The sequence below is a fragment of the Dreissena polymorpha genome, chromosome 5 (genome assembly GCF_020536995.1).
Source record: "Dreissena polymorpha isolate Duluth1 chromosome 5, UMN_Dpol_1.0, whole genome shotgun sequence".
Classification (NCBI taxonomy): Eukaryota; Metazoa; Mollusca; class Bivalvia; order Myida; family Dreissenidae; genus Dreissena; species Dreissena polymorpha.
Genome location: NC_068359.1, coordinates 117,007,648 through 117,022,647, shown reverse-complemented (window position 1 = coordinate 117,022,647; position 15,000 = coordinate 117,007,648).

Below are 15,000 nucleotides of genomic sequence, written 5' to 3'. Positions count from 1 at the left end.
ATCCCTTTAACTATGACATGGAAAGACAACCACTGTCCGTTGCAGCAGACTACACATTCTTCTAGCGTCTGCTAGGAAAGATAACCACCACATTTGCCTGTTTATAGTCCACCACTCACTGGTGCACTGCAGTTGGTGTATATGAGTAATAGAGTTTAACAGCTTGTAAGACGATATTGGCCAGTCTAGTGTTTATCATTGAAAATCTGCACATACTGGCTGCTTTCAGAGAAAACAGGGCTTAATGCATGTCAAATAAGATAAGCCTGTGCATACTGATTAGCTTGTGCAATGCAAACACGCTAAACAAGGACGACATGTCGTATTTTATAATGTTTAAAGGGTCTCTTGTACTGGGATGACAATTTATGCATAAGCATTTAGCCCTGTTTTCCCAAAACGAAGCTAAAAATTTATTTTTTATTAATGATTTAAAAAAAACCATCTGAACCTGTGCTTTAAGACACACTCTTTATAATTTTGAATGGATTGTGTCCATTCAAAACTTGCAATATAAAAAGCTATAACATAATTTTTTAAACTGATGTGCGTCTAAACTTATACAACAACGAACACCTACAGTGACGTCAGCGCTTTGATAAATTCCTGCAACCATTTATTCGCCACACGAACACTAACTAAAAATACGAATGCTTCAGTTATAGGCTACTATTCCATCTGTCCGCAACCGCATATCCGCATCCGCAAAAAATAAAACAAGTAGAAATGCACTGCACTTATTCCATTCATCCGTATCCGCACGCGAATAGGCGTCCGCAATAGAACGCTCAAGTGAGCATTCTTGGGCTACTATTCCATCTATCTGTAAATGTATCCTGTCCGCAAAATATACGGACGCTATATTCCATTTATCCGCATACGTCGAACGTATCTTTATTTTTGTATATGGATAAAACTAAAAATTATAATTATTGAGATAATTATAATGAAGGACAAGCTGCTAAGCGTGAATTTAAGTAGATATAAGGTACAAATCATCGTTCTGTCCGTAAAAGGATACAAATGGTAAATACCTGAAACATCTTCTTTTAGTGCCTTGGCTATGATTTTCCATACATTTAAACTTTAAAGTATAATCAGAGTCACGATATGCAGAACTGCGTTGGTTGTATAATTCCGGGTATTTTTTCACGAATTCGATAGATTTTCAGTTTATTTTTTAGATGACAGCTACTCTCATCGTGCTAAATGCCGTCCCTATCTCGTCCGCATCCGTTTGCGGATAAATGGAATATAGCGTCCGTATAACGATTTTGCGGATACTGACGCGGATACGGATGCGGATGCGGATTGGTGGAATACTAGCCTTATTTTAGGAAAATATGTACGAAATATCTTCGTCACAATCGGCTCGGGCGCTTATTTGTCTTTGCTGCATATTACTGATTAACAGCACTAAATGACAATTCTATACTTTATAAGCCGTACGGCTAGACAATCTCAATAGGAAAGGCTATAATACGTACAGCGCCGTAAGGCTAGCCTATTGTCTAGCCGTACGGGGCCGTACGGTTAGCCTCTTGTCTAGCCGTACGGGACTGTACGACTAGCCACTGCCTTTAGTTATTGGAGGTTCTTATGTATTATACCCAGTCGCAAGTGTTATAGGCTATACTCAAATCTTTTCGTCCGTCTGTTATTGGATACTGTGATGGGTTATGTATCACATTCAATGTTTTTTTTTTGTTTATAAGACAAAATCAGATTTTTTTTCAAAATACCTTCCTTTTAACTAATTTGAAAGCATTTTTACAGGTCCATTCTTGCGAAGCAATAATGCAAGTTAAAAAACTGGTTTTACAAGTCCCTATTCGATATTTATGACATAACTATGACTAAAATCTTCAGAATAGTTCAAAGCACGAAATGAATATCTTTCTGTTGGACATGAGGAAGTGGACCGAATATCGATGACTGGATCATTTTCCACGAAGGCACATAAAACTACAGTAAAGTTCCGCTACTTTCAGCTTGGTCTTAATAGCATGTCGGACTTCATAATTAACAGGGTATTTTGTTCTTTATTCAATACTTTGGGACCATGCAATCTTGAAAAATTGCAATTTACAGTGTTCAATGTGGTCTTAATAGCGGTACTCTTCTTGTACTAGGAATCGCTGCGTGTTTTAGTCATTATCTTTGAAATCCTTTTCGAAGCTATCATAAAAAACATTTATACTCGTGTCACGCCAGGGTGACATCACGTCAGGTTTAAACACAATAAGTAAATACATATTGTTATAACGTTTAAATAATCGTTTGACTTCTATTTTTCATTTCAATTTAATAATCCTATAAATGTTTTGTTTTTGGTTGTCATATCTATTTACCATTAACGATCCGCAACTGTTTTACCTTTACGTATCTTTGCAATGAAACTGTTATAGCGACAACTGTTTCATTATAGCTGCTTGCATCACACGGACACCACTGTTATATAATTCAATGATTTCTACAAGGATGATTCTATCCTACATTATCTCAATTGTTTAACCAAGGACATTGTGCTTTTAAAAGTTCCGGCGACTACAAAATCACGCAACAGGAGAAAATAACACGATACGTAGTCAAATAATGCAAAAATTCAAAAAAATATTAAAATAACATTAAACACATATTTAGTTCACCATTGTGTCATTCCCTCTGTAAAATGAATTCGACTCAAAATGTTATTAAATGTATTATGCAAGGAAACCATGCAGAGCGATTCATGCATAGGCCACACAAATACAAACAAATCTGATCGTGAGGATTTAATATATAAAGTTTGAGGTCGAGAAGATCTTAACCACAATTCTAATGCGAGTGTCGCAAGATATAACTATGCTCAAGGCCAACTCATTTTTTAGCAAACAATGTTTCGTATTTCAAGTGACACTATCTCAGGGACCCGGTATGTCGGTATAAAGTATCACAGAGTATACATATATAAAAAAATAATTGGGTCATGGGGACCCAGATACGAGGTTTAAAGTAAAAAAATGTATATGTTATTTGTCTGCAGAAATAACTAGATATATTAAGTTTTGAGTTATATATAGGTTGTTGAAGGTAATTCGCATAAAACACGCTATTTTTCAGTTGGATACTAGCATGGGAAAGGGAAGTACCCAACACTCCGGAAATATATCACAGACCCTATATTTAACCCAGTATGAGTATATATATATATATATATATATATATATATATATATATATATATATATATATATATATATATATATATAGCTTATTAACTTATGCGAAAATCGAAGTTGCACCGTAACTATCGGCCTTAAAAATTTTTACATTAAATTAACAACCGTCAACCGTCATTGTACTGAAATAAAATATGCAGGTTTGATCAAATTGTCCCTTAAATACATATAGCATGTGTTAATTTTAAAAAAGAAACGCGAATGTATTATTCAAAAATCAAAATAAAGGCAACACTTTTAGAAATACATTTTGTTCTTCATCACATCTGCACCTGCTATTTTGTTTGAAGACTGTTATTTTGTATCGATTTAAACAGGTCTTAATCATTAGTTTTAATCATTAAATTGCGTACGGTGTTTTCAAAACGTGATCATGTGTTTTGATGAACGAACACATAATTCTAAGTGTATTTACTTGTAAGAATGAGAGTAAAGAACTCGATACGATTATAAAACTCGTTGTTTGCTTTAATGGGCGTCATTTGTCTTCGCCGTTTTCTTGTGTGTTTATTGTTTTGTACATTAATCCATCTTGCCGAATATCCGATCTTTGCAAGTCCATTACAACGAGGTCGAATTCAACTGCAATACATTTTATTTGTAACGGTAAAAGCATGATCAAGAAAAAAGTGCGTTATGCTCTTCAAGTTTAATATCACTAAACACATTATATCAGTTGAAAAATGTATCCGATATCTTATGAACGGTAATCTAAAATTGCAAATGATGATGCCTTTTCCCACAAGATTCTGAACAAAAATGTACTTTGAAAGAAATATGATTTTAAAGATGCATTTGTAAAAATTAATCAAATCATTTCTCCGAGAACAGGGAACAACAAAAGTTCAAACAAAAAACAAAACACGTTCGAACTAGTATCATACCTTTAATAATCCTTTAAAATCCATAAATAATCCATTTAATTCAATAATTGACGAGTTTGCATCTAGGGTCTTTGATAATTATTTTAGCATAGTTAAATAAAGACCCTTATGCCATCATATCATTATATTCAAATGAGAACTCGATAAACTTTCTTCTTCGTCACACGCTACGTCATGTACTCTATGTACATTACTGCTGTTAAAATGAACCGGAGCAGTTAATCAAATGTGTCGTGTTCTGAGAAAAATGGGCATAATGCATGTGCTTAAAGTGTCGTCCCATATAAGCCTGTGCGAACAGGGACGACACTTTCCGCTTTTATGACATTTTTTGTTAAAATGAAGTCCCTTCTTAGCAAAAATCAATTTTGGGCGGAAAGTGTCGTCCCTGATTAGCCTGTGCGAACTTAACAAGCTAAACTGGGACGACACTTTACGCACATGCATTATGCCCAGTTTTCTCAGAACACGACACAAATAATAGCCGTTGGTGAACTCGGTTGCATTTGCAGATTTCTGCATACAAAGATATATTTAAAATTGAACAATGTTTTATTTGTCTATGGTAAATTCCCTTATTGTACAAGAAAGTAAGTAAGTTTATTGTAAACATAAGCCAAATTAGAAGAATAGTCTAGCATGTTACGACGACCATGTATAATTTTTATGTTACATCTAGAACAACTAGACGAATAAACGTCTTTGTAAGCACTCTCTTGCAGTTTGGAAGCACCAGGGATTCCGCTAAATGATGCAAATCCCGACATGATTATCAATTTGTTCCTGGTCATTTTGATGAACTCATAGTTAAAATTTACACTTTATTTTATTGTGAATTCATTTGTAAATGAATTTGAAAAAAAAATACATGTCGCTGTTTATAAGCGTAACACTTCGCGCGAAAATTATGTAATTAGAAAATGTTTTGGTTAAAGTTACCGGTGGTTAAATTCCACTACGCGCGGTTAGGTTACTTTGCGGTATATCGTGTTTATACAATCGAGTTACCTTGAAGGTTACTATACCTGAATAACCGCAAACTTACCTAGGTTTGAATGTTACCGAGCGGTAACTTTAACCAGCGTTTATACAATCGGGTGCTGTTGGTAAGCTTATTAATTTAAGCAAAACATATGTCTTATTAAAAGCAAAAAAAGGTTACTGAAACATAAAACATTGAAAACAAACATTATTAAATACACGCAAACTCAGTGCAAATAATTAGTTCTTTTTGCCAAAGATATATATCAAGATGTATCTGAAAAGCACGTCGGATGTAATTGTCATACTGCATTCATAAACAACAAAGATACTGAGGAATAATATGATATCTTATTGTAATGTAAAATTAATTGTTATATATATGTAAGACAGGAAAAGTGGGTAAACGGCATATCTGAAGCAAACATGCCTAATGTTCTTGTTGATGTAATTTAATATATAGTTGTCTTTTTATCTTGTTTTGTTCAGTTTGTTGATTGTTTTATACCGATAAGTGAATGAACAGTGTTTGTAATACGAATATAATATAATACTGTAACATAAAAGTTAATGTAAACTAGGACAATAAGACTATACACTGAGGTAACGAATTAAAACTGACACATTAGGCAAATAACACACGATGTTGTAAGATATCAGTTCAATTGTCCAATACAACATACTTGTTTTGAAACATTTACAGTGTATATAACGCCTAGAATGTGTAAACGGACGACTGATATCCCAGTGATCGGGGGGCAAATGTCAAAGTCGATTGAATATGTATATAGTAATCAGACTATAAACACATGCATTTGCATTTGCATTTATTGTAGTGTTGCGTCTTTTACTAAAACCTATACATTTCATAAGTCCGCTTGGTATGTACAAAAGTAGTTAGAATGATAATTGTATCCAAACTGTTTTTCAGGTACACAGTTAAACATGTTATGTGCAGAAAAAAAACACACGACTTTTGTACATTTTGTTAATGATTGTCATTTTTTCATAAAATGTTAATATTTCATCAAGAAACTTATTTGTTAAACAAGATTATTATGTTTTCAATTCCTTGAAATAAAAAGCTAATCAAAATTTTGGAAAATAAAGGTTGTTTGTGTCGTTTGCGAAAAAACGATATTTAATATGCTTTGGTCGACCATCTTAGCGGCCATCTTTGAAGTAGACCCCGTTGGCATAAACAATTTATTGGGAACACACATTTATTTTACCCGAGACAATGTAGAATATCATCAGCATAATTAAACAAAGGTTCCAATCATGCACCGTTAACCTCCTTTCCTACTAGACTAATGTATTTGGCTAGATAGATACAAGGTTACATGGATAAACACTACTCAATAGCTGTAAGTATACAATGAAGCATCGTGACCTATTACCAGTCTAGACGCAGTGCGTCTAGAAATATATCGGCAAGTCTTGTTTGTAATAAGCTGCTTATATTATCTTAAATTACTAACCATGAATATAATGTTTACATAAATATTTTGTTATGTTTTATGTCGTGGTTTATAATTATGGATTTAAAGATTTGTTCAATAACAGTCTCTTAAAGGTATTTAAATTAAACATAAGTGTTATCAGGATTGTGATTCCTCGTCTGAACAGATGGTGTTCGTTTGTTTCAGGGAGAATGGAATATATTTAAAATGCTATGCCGATTAAGCAGTCTTAAATACAAACTTCAAAAGCGCGCATCCTCTTCAGCCAATACAAAACGACTGATATTCAGCCGATGAAATGTGTTCCGTATATAATACATCATAACACATGTGCAACAACTAAGAAATGCCACAACTACCGTTGAACGCCATTAAATGGCTTTAAGATCGTTAACTTGACGAGCCCCGTTCAAATTTTTGGTAAATTGACACAATTCAATAAATCTTTTACGATTTCGCAAATGTTCGTTGTAGTCATGATATTTGTGAGGATGCAGTAATTCTGAACATTTAACATGCTTTGAAATATACTTAAATGCATCTTTTGACGATTTGAAAACCTGAAAATTATCAAGCGTTGCAACGCGAAACGATTGAATAATTTGGAGAGTTCTGTTGTTGACATTACATGTTTTGACACGACGAGGATTGCTTACATACAGTACAAAACACATCACTCATTGTATGAGCACGGATTGCCGAGTGATCTAAGCGTTAGACGTTTACTTAAGGGGTAAGTGGTTCGAGCCCAGTTGAGGGTTACTTTTTTATTTCTCTTATTTTATTCTTGTTTTTTTACTGGAGCTGTTTAGATCCAAAGTTTACTTATATCACTATAACGCATTTAATGACTAACTTAAATACATTCCCAAATCCACGGTGCTTATACCACATGACTTTATAAGATCTGTGTTGGGAGAATAAAGAAAGACCCAGTTAACATTTGTCATGATGTCTTTTTAAATAGTTCACCATTTTCAATGGGATAGAGTGGAGAGTCCACTCATTCGTGAGCGTTTTATAAAGGTATCATGAGCTTTTCAAACGAATAAGTATTTTTGCAGTAAAGTGCAACCGCACGTTTGTATTATGAAGTCCCAACACTGATCCGACATTTTTCTAACCGTTCAATACGCGCGGTTGCACTTTACTAAAACAAAATACTAACTTATTTTAAAAGATCATGAAAACTCTTACGAGTGAGCGGGCTCTCCACTTTATACCATTAAAAATGGTGAAATATCTAAAAAGAGATCCTTAAAAATGTTAACAAGGTCGCGCTTTATTCTCCCAACACAGATCCGAAAAGGCGCGTGTTATAGGCACCGTGAAATCTGTGAAAAAGTTATATTCGTGGAATCTACGATGGATGCCTGACTTGTCTCCCTGATATAAATCATAATATAATGTTATTACACATACCAAACAACACACGAATAAGTATTAAGCATCGATCGAATTGGTCCTGCTATCGCGATATATAAACGATTAAACGGGTAATTGTTCGCGCATTTTGCAGAACAAAGAATATTTAGTTTGCCCCCTTCGTATGATTGCTTTAGTAGTTACCCTTGTCATAATCGAATATTTATATTATTAATACCATCATGCCCGATAGTTGCGAATTATTTTATAATATATTACTCATATAGAACAGAGCATGGATTGTATTGATATAAGCTACATGTTTGCTTGTGTAGGAATATTCGAGTAAGCAGACAATTAAAAACCTAGGATCTTTCAGAGGATATTTTTGCTTCGATTGGGTAGAGTTTGTAGTTTAATATTAACATAACATCAGAATGGCAAATACGTCAATTCTAAGAGAAACATGTATATTAATGGAAAAAACTTTTAAAAATGGAGATAAATAGGGGAAAAATACTACAATTTAATTGAACTAAATATGTGAAAATAGGAGAATATATCGATGCTTGTGTGGACGCCTGAGAACATACGTAGCAATCATTGTTCAGTGTTAATTAGTTACATAAGTTCTAACATAAGTATTGTCTTTAGACCCAATGGTAGTTTTCGATTCATAAATAACAAAACTAACTAAATGTATTTATTTATTCATTGGTCCTGCATATTTCCGTAACACAAGATATTTAAAAAACGAAAAACAACAAACACAAACTTATTTGGAATGTTTTGAGATGATATTTGTTTTTAATTGAATAAACATTCATTTCAATAATCTGACAAAAGAACGTATTACAATGCTAAAGGCGGAACGTATGTATGTATCGCAGCAAAGGAAACCAAGAAGTCTTCATTGGTTCGCTCAAATTATCGACGGCTGTCAGTCACACATAAAAGGTGCATTACAATATCAATGACGCCCAAGAAGCGCCAATGTTGCACTATAATACAATTGCGATACAAACATGTGAATACTTGCATATCGTCTTCGTGGACATAACCAAATACCGGCACATGTACATGTTAATTGATTATTTAATGAAAGTTGTATAATATTGACTATAATACTATAGCCTCAAGGTATTAAACGATCACACTAATACGTGTTATACTGAAAACAACAACACTCGCCTTAAAAATTAAAATGCGTCTCACACGCGCCTTCGAAATTACAATCCAGTGTTTACAATTTATACGAAAGGCGGGAAAACAGTGTTATAACATCACGTTCCTCGCCAAATCTCTATCACGTTACCTGTGTGATACGCAGAAATATTGCTGAATGCTATTATTTATTTTAGTAAAAACAATACTCATTTATGTTTAAGAATCTACGAAGATTTTCCAAAAGAGGATTAGCCGCGGATTGTCTTGTAATGTCATTTTGTCGCTGGTGAGAGGTCGGAACAAACAATCATATACTGTACTTACTGTGATAATTTTGTCTAGTGAACTCGCGGTCATTAGCTTATGAGGGATCTTGTGCATTGCAATGTATTTAACTAGCACTCGATGTTATCATTTTTGCATTATGAAGACCCGTGAGGCGAATTCACGTGTTACGTATTCACTATACTACAATAAAGGGCAATTGATCCGAATGACTACGTTTGTGAATGTTTAGATTTGATCAGATTCATTGATCCAAAACAATCTTCGAGAGCTTAAAGTTAACGCATTATAAAACCCAATACACGAATTTATTCGAAGTCTTTAGTCAATTAATTTGCATAGCCATTAAACCGTCTCCGGTAATACTAGGCAATTAGGTTATATTATCAATAAGGTTATATTACCATATAAATGAATGTTAAATAAAGTTAAATAAGGAGCAATGTTATAAAGACAACCGGTTCAATTGCGAAGACATGTTAATTTTACAGTTACTTGAATGTATGTACGTAAATGTATGACAGGTGTTATTAGTGTCAAAACAATCGTAACGGTTTCAAAACATACTAGGATGTGTTACGTTATACGGTATTGTATAAGCTCTTCAGAGACGTAATCACATATTATAACTACAAATGTGCCATGCTTTGTGAAAATGGGTTTAAATGCATGTGCGTAAAGTTTCGTCCAATATAAGCCTGTACCGTCCGCGCAGGCTAATCAGGGACGACGATATCGGCTTCGATGCTTTTTTATGTTTCAAGAAAACCAAGTCCAAGCAACAAGTAAGTTAAGGCGTAAATTGTCTTCCCTGATTAGACTTTTGGACTGCACAGGCTAATCTGTGACGACACTTTATGAACATGCATTAAACCCCTTTTTTGCAGAGCACGGCCGAAATAAAAATACTGCGCTTGTTAATGCTATTTGATCGTAGACAATATTTATTTTTGAGATTGAGATAATTTCCATATTTGCTTAAGAGAAATCTGTGTCAGTATGATTCCTCTAATGTTCAATAAAGACAATCCGTCACAAGAACCTTCTTCCTTCCAATATATTAATGAATGTCATCCAGTTAGTCAATAATGACATGTAAAAATGAAAATATGGAACGCAGTCATGTTTATCATGTCTAATTTATCAAGTACCTGTACAATGAACCAATTAATCTACACATCAACGGAGTGGTTTTGTTTATTGGCATGCACTGGTTTGACAAATATATAACATATACATGCACTGACAATATACGTACGCACTCATAATAATGTTCAATATAAGTAATACTTAATTGCGTAGGCCTATTTTACATTTGTATTGTAAACATTGAATTAATTTTAAATGTGTGCTTTTTTTATCAAACACAACTAACAATGCCGCATTCTTCTTTGGCATGTTTTCAACACTTGATAGATTACCCGCGTGCCCTCAAAGATTGTGCTGTAGCGCTGCATCAAAGCGATTTAAGTAATTCTCTGACAAGTATGCAAATCAATTTATCAAGTTTGTAATTGTTTCTAAGACCGTTCTGTATTCCCTAGTCGGTTGATCTATGGAATGTCTCTTGGCCAGATCCAAATAACCCAGGATATATATACTTGATGCTCCGGTATTGTGATTAAAATTCAATAGGAAGTTGTCGAATAGGCGCTGAACTAGTACTATTTGATATTATTTACGCGTATGTTTCACGTGGCCATGATTCATTTCTAGGAGACTAGTAAAGAATATAATGTCCAATTTAAAGACGTGCTTGCCTAAGATTTGTATACGGGCCTCAGCATCAGACGTCACGTTCATTGCCATTTCAGACCCAATATATAGATGTTGCGTAAGTTGTCCTTTTGTAGGTGCGTATTATTCACCAACACAATCTGGAGCTTTCAACAATTCATTGCCTAGGTGGTGCATTATTCTAGAGAGTTCTTCAAGCACGTACGTTTGAAGCTAATGTTAATGACTGGTTAATGGCCTGATGTAATTTGGGGGCATTTTAGCTTTCTATTATAAATCAAATGGAAGGTGTTAATACTTGTTAACCTCTTAAATAGCAAAATCATGTTTCTTTGAATATTTCAAAGAATGAAAATACGTTTACAAATGCTATAAACGAAAACATGTTATACATTATATATTTAAACAAGCCATTTATGACTCCATGTAGAGCATGGTGTATCGATACATTAGGGATACAGAGGAATGCGTAGTTGTAGGTTTTGTGAAGATATATACCTATTTCAAAGAATTAAATTATGTTAACAAATGCTATGACGAAAATGTGTTATACATTATATATTTAAGCAAGCCATTCATGATATAATATGATAATTATGTATCGTTAATTTACATTTCATGCACAAAGGGTGTATACAGGTTGAGGTTAAGGGTTGTTTTCATCGAAAAAGTGACTAACGTAAGAACTATCACGGACATGTAATGTTTTAGTTATAAAGTCCACACAAGCTTATGTTTTACCATTTATTTATGTTTTACGTTTAGATTGCTCCTAAATACTTGCATCCCCAAGGTAATATTTGGTTACACACCAGTTTACATTGATGTTTCCATGTACAATACTGATATTTGTATTTCAACAATTCTATTTCTTATGTATCGCTTTGCGTGTCGATACATTAGGGTTACACAGGTACGAGTAGTTGTAAGATTTGTGAAGACATAACGCACGTTAAGTAGTTTTCAAAATGATCTGTGAAGCAATGGGCTATTTGTTTTCCATTGTCGCCATCAAAAACGTTCGTATCTTGGACAACCACGCCAAAAATATGAACAAATGCTTGCTTTCCTATGCCACATTAAATATATAGTTGACGTTCGGTCACAAGTTAGTCTAAGCCTAAGCGTGAGATAACATCTTTGTAATGATCCATAAATTAAATATATAAGTAAAGGCAGATAAACTTAGGAATAATGTGCACCGGTATAAGTGACGCAAATGAAGAAAAGCATGTCTAGATCATGGGAGTTCTGCATAATCTATCGAGGTGACGGGGGAATTCGTATATTGTTTGTACGTGCATTGAACAGTTTTGCATATGCAAACATGCGACTAAGTTAGCTCGACATTTTAAGTTTTTTAAACTTTTCCATTTCGCCGAGTTTGCCATTGCATGTGTGTGTGTCTCTTAAATAGTAACAACCAATATACACTGTTTCAACAACACAACATCTAATCTCCAGTTTTACGACAATACAGTAATTACTCTGTTTGTGAAATACATATCCGAATTACTAGAAAAAAGGGCGGAAGTGAATAGTGATCTATCAGGACCGTGTATCAAGTAAAGTATCTAAACAGACCCTCAAATTGCATATTAAGGATAAATTACAATTTATTGACGAATGGATTTTGGACGGATATTGCCAAATATCACATTTGTCTCACGTGTTCTTCCAAAATGATTACGCATGATTGCGTAAAGTGTTACTGTCATATATGTGCTAGACAAAATAGTGCTTACTGTTTAACTTTTCTTTATTCCTTTTCGCCTTTAAGCAGGAAGAATTGTTGCTCACATGGCACTAGTATATACAAACACTAGTGTATACAAACTATAAATAAGTGTGTGTGTGTTTGTTTTTTAATCCTACTTCCTAGCTTTCTGTTCATGTCTAGGCCTGTGTTAATTTATGTTCTTGAATATTACATAGACCAAGCAATCTCTTTGTGCATTTTTGCAATTAGAATCAGTACTGGTTTTTCTTAGATGCATGTAAATGTTGTTTTACTCTCTGGAATGATTTGTTTTTCCTCATATATGCAAATGTGGTATGTGTTTTTTGTGTTAAATATGTAGACATATCTCTCTGTGTGCATGTAATCCAACATCTATGATCTACTTGTTTTTATGTATTACAGTTGTTTGATTTTTTATTCATACATCATCTAATGTGTGTAACAAACATCCATTTCAACATCTCAATAAGAACTAATAAAAAAATACTACAACATTGCTATGTTATTCAGGTTGGCTCTACTCTTCATTACAATTTTTCTTAAAGTTTCTGTATACAAACTTTAAAACAAAATTTATCTTGTAATTGTAAATATAAATTAAAAATTATCACTCAGTGTTACCAGTAACTAAAAATTAAACTCATGTAGTTACCTTCAGTGCCAAAGATTCCATTTAATGTATTATTGTGAAATTAAATTGAGTACTGAAGATATTGAAAGTGGTGAACCTAATAGCATATGTGTGTTTTTCACTTAACACTCTTCAGGTTAACTGCCTTTCTCTATAATTTGAAACTATTGCTTAATTTTTGCTTGTATATGAAGCTTTCGTTTTGTGTTTAATGAATGTTCAGCTGCTAAATAAATTTACACTGCCTGATTCAATTCAATTCAACGGTTTAAATAGGTTTTTTTTTGTTGTTGTAGAATGTAGATAAGTTACTCAATTACTAGATAATGCAAGATGCTTTACACATATTACAAGTTAATTAGAATTAGTAATAAATGTTTAGACGTTTTAGCTTTCCCTGGTACTTTTATTATTATCATATTGAAAATACAAATCAAAACTAATAAAAGTGTTCACATAATTAAATTTATAAGAAAAAAAATGTAATATATATTGAAGCATGTTTTCTTCTTTTGTTTATATGTTTATATTTTGTTGCTGTGTTGCTTCCGTACATTATATTGGATTGTGAACCTTTGTTATGTCTACCTGTAATCTGTATGACACATAACAATACTGTTTAAAAATTCCTACAAAATAGCGTTTTGTACCATTTCAGTTATCAATCTAAAATATAATGTGGCTTTTGGTTGTTAGGGATTTAATCAAATGAAACACTGTTTTATATATGGTACTTCAAATGATAAGCGTATCACACTTGTGTATTTTCGTACGTTCATCTGATCATATAAACGTGTAATCGGTGTTTACAATCGAAATTAGCATTTGTAGTACCATTATTATATGTATCAATTTTTAAATAGTTTATGTCATTATTATGTTAATTGTTATAAACACATAAAAGGAAAATAATCTCTAATAAGAACTCTAAGTGTTATACATTTAGATTTTAAAAATGTAATCAATTTAATGCATTTAAATTGTAGACATCTTTATTAATGAAACACTCCGAAAATAAATTTTTCTTTACATACCTTTTCGCAAAATAAGTTTTAAATCTATGGAAGGGTATATCCGCCAGTTCTCGCATTATGCTTTATGGCATTGTATTTCATGCAATTCATTTTCTATGTTACTATGTATAATTGCATTTTGCTCTTTGACATTGTATATCATGCAATTCATTTTCCATGTCGCCATTTATACAGTTATAATTTAGTAGTTCTTTTTCTTATGTAAAAAAGTAAAATGTAATGAAAATGTTAAATTTACTAACGTTCCCTGTCTTCTTTTCGTCTCTTAACTTTACGTGTTGAAATGATATAATAGAATTATTACTTCAAATTCATTTTGCAAAAGTCATTGGAAAGAAAACACGGGACGAGCTTTAATACAACTTCGATGTTATTTCGATTTCTTGTGCAAAATGTGGCCCTTTTAATCCAAGGGGGATAACCGATGAAACGTGTAAAAATTACAAACTTCTCCCTAAACGGTGTTGTTAAAGGTTCTCCATCGGAAAGTTT